General features: G+C 40.1%; 1 pseudogene across 1 annotated transcript; it reads left to right on the forward strand.

Annotated features, from left to right (window-relative positions):
- The first annotated feature begins 801 nt into the window (after nucleotides 1–801).
- LOC308554942 (small ribosomal subunit protein eS27 pseudogene) lies at nucleotides 802–1,078 on the forward strand (annotated as a pseudogene). Its single transcript has one exon. The product of its transcript is annotated as a small ribosomal subunit protein eS27 pseudogene (transcript).
- Nucleotides 1,079–3,452: the final 2,374 nt, after the last annotated feature.

The following is a 3,452-nucleotide window of genomic DNA, read 5'->3' on the forward strand; positions in this document are numbered from 1 at the left end:
GTTTAGGAATTTATTCTAAGATTTACAATCCAGTTTTTCACTGTGACAGTCACTTTGTTCCCACAACATCCTATTGAAAAACTTTCTTGTGACCTAAATCAGTCATTTTCTCTTTACAGCCCCTGTTTTCCATCCTGGCATTGACCTCCAGCTGTTCTTTGTGCTCACTAGTGATTACCATCTGTGATAACTTGGGGAGGCATGCAACATGTTTCCAAACAAAGGAGATGAGTGCTCCGGCACTTGAGGACTGAGAAAAGACCTTTCAGCCTGGAACCATGCTGAGAGGATGTGCTCTCAACAGCTTAAAGTAATGGATATGGGCTGTGAATGGCAAAATCAACAAAGTTGAATGACTCATACTTCCTGGTTTTAAATTTATTACAAAACTACTATAATCAACACGGTGTGGTACTGGCATAGTGATAGACATACAGACCTATGGAATAGCCTCGTGAGTCCAGAAATCACCTCTTACATTACTGGCAAATTTATTTTCAACAAAGGTGCTAAGATAACTCAATGGGAAAAATAATAGTCTTTTTAGCAAATGGTCCTGGGAAAATGGAATATCCACGTGCGGAAGAGTGATACTCGACCTCTACCTTACACCATCCACAAAAAGGAACTAAAAGTGTATCATAGACCTAAATGTAAAAGCTACATCTAGAAAACTCTTAGGAGAAAACATAGGAACAAACCTTAGTGATCTTGAGTTAGGGAATAGGTTTTTTTGTTTTTGTTTTTAATATTACACTAAAAAGCACAGCCCTTCCTTCCACGACTACCTCCCCTGACAACATGCCTCTCACTAAGGAAATTCTTCAGCCTTTTTCCGAAAGACGAGAAGAGGAAACACAAGGAGCAACGCCTGGTGCAGAGCCCCAACTCCTACTTCATGGATGTGAAGTGCCCAGGATGCTATAAAAGCACCCTCGTCTTTAGCCCTGCACAAACCACAGTTTTGTGTGTTGGCTGCTCCACTGTCCTCCGTCAGCCATCAGGAGGAAAAGCAAGGCCGGCAGAAGGGTGCTCCTTCAGAAGGAAGCAGCACAAAACGCACCTTCAATTAAGATGAGCGGGGAACCATACCAATAAACACATTTTGGATACAAAAAATAAAATTAAATTAAAAACGCACAAGAGATAAAAGAAAAAAGGTAGATACATTAGACCTCACCAAAATTAAAAATTTTGTTCTGCAAATAATACCGTCAAGAAAATGAAAAACCACACACAAAATGGAAGAAAATATTTGCAAATCATGTATCTGATAAGACACTTGTATCCTGAATATATAAAGAACGCTGACAGACCAATAACATAAGGACAAATAGCCTAACTGAAAGGTAGGCAAAGAATTTGAATAGACATTTATCATAAGATATACAAATGGCAAATGAAAAAATGCTCAACATTGTTAGTAAGTAAATGTTAATCAAAACTACAATGAGATACCAATTCACACTCACTATGTAATTAAAAAGATGGGTAAGCAAGCGTAATGAAAGGAGCAGGGTAGCGGAGAGGACTCTGAGCCCTGACAGCCAAGGGTGGTTTCATCAGGCCTGAACATTTTAGACCCGAGAGACACACGAGTGGAAACAGACAAAAGATCCAGCCAGCTTGCTGAGGTCAATACAAATGCCCAGAGTATGATTCACTGATCTGACACCCTCCACATGCCCTGTGGCCTGATGGGAGGGCAGGGCCCCAAAACCAAAGCCTCCACACCCAGGTGATGGAAAGGAGGCTGTGCTTGACGCCGGTCACAGAGGAGCCCATCAGGTCCTTGATGACCAGGCACCCGCAGCAGGATGTGGTGCTGGAAGGCAAGATGCATGATCAGGCCACACTTGAGCAGAAGGCCTTCCCTGGCTGCTTAACGTGCCAGTCAGAATAGGCTCTGCAGTGGTCTGATGACTGAAACGTTGACTTGGGGTGACATGACTGCACTGAGGAGGTCCTACTGCAATTTCTCAGTTAGAGAGGGCAACCACTCCTGTGGGAATTGTAAAGCTTTATCTTCTTCACATTAGACTCCGTGTGTGTGTGTGTGTGATCTGTACTTTCTATAGTGTGTTGCAAGCCCCAGCAGACCTGCTCATCACACCTCTGTATCCCCTTTGTATCTGGCATAGAGCTTTACAAAAAATAAATACAACTTGATTAAAGAATCACACATTACAGCTTTGAAAGAAAAATGATTGCAAAATTGCATCCTTTTATTTATGTAAGAGAAAATGGGGGACAATATAAACATACATTATAATTTACCTCTAGATTGATAACTGGATGATGCTCAATAAAACTTGTTATGTGAGTGAATGTCATAGAAATTTTAGAAAGAATGATCCAGGTTGTCTCCAAGTACAGTATATTCTCATATCCTTATCAAGAAACATTTCTTTAATCACTTTTAATTGGAAGACTAGACCGTAAACTAATCTTCTATTAATCTTCTTCCATTGTAAAGAATAAAAGTATGAAACTGTAGGTGGCATAAAATAATGCATGTTTCTTTTAAAAGTTCCAACACTCTTGCCTGGCCGGGCGTGGCTCAGCGGTTGAGCATCAACCTAAGATCCAGGAGATTGGGGTTCGATTCCTGGTCAGGGCACATGCCCGGGTTGCAAGCTGGGCAGCCGATCAATGACTCTTTCACTGATGTTTCTATCTCTCTCTCCCTCCTTTCCTCTCTCTGAAATCAATAAAGATATGTTGAAAAAAATAAAAATAAAAGTTCCAGCACTCTCAAAAGGCATTATCAGTATTACTGTCGACAAGGAGACTGGGCAGCTTTTTACAACCACACTCAGGAGATGGAAATCGATTTCACCTCCAGGCGTTTACAAACTCGTCTTTCAAGACCAGCTGTAGTTTTTATGATTCAGAGTAACCCATGCAACTTTTGGCCCACTTCATCTCTTTTTCTCTTGTTCTTATTTCTTTATCCTATCTTCCAAATCCTGTTTTCTTGTTTTGTTAAAAGTACGTATGCAAACTTTAAAGAACAAAGACTACGGAATAGGTAACGAAAAACATTCCCAGAAAAATAGTGTTAGCATTTTAGTGTCATTAATTTGGTCTTTAATTTGGACCTCTGTGTTTCAGTTCATATTATTTCATGGATAGCAATCAACATTGATTTATATCATAGTTTTAATTGCCACACAGCACTTCTTTGCATGCTTGTACATACCTAACTTAACAGGTTCCTGAGAACCGTATTTCTGGTTTCAGAAGGAATTCATGATCTTCCCACTCAGTGCTCCTAGGAAATAATTTCACAAGTAATGTTGAGCGCTTAAGGGTGCAGTAATATTTGAGAGAGACATCAACTTCTCAATAGCAAATACTCAGCCAATTGTGACAGACAACATATATTGAGGTTGGGTGAGTTTCTAGAAGCAGATTAAATGTTATATAGCAAAGTTCTTTTTACCCTTGCT

This window comes from Miniopterus schreibersii (assembly GCF_964146895.1).
Source record: "Miniopterus schreibersii genome assembly, chromosome: 3".
NCBI lineage: Eukaryota > Metazoa > Chordata > Mammalia > Chiroptera > Miniopteridae > Miniopterus > Miniopterus schreibersii.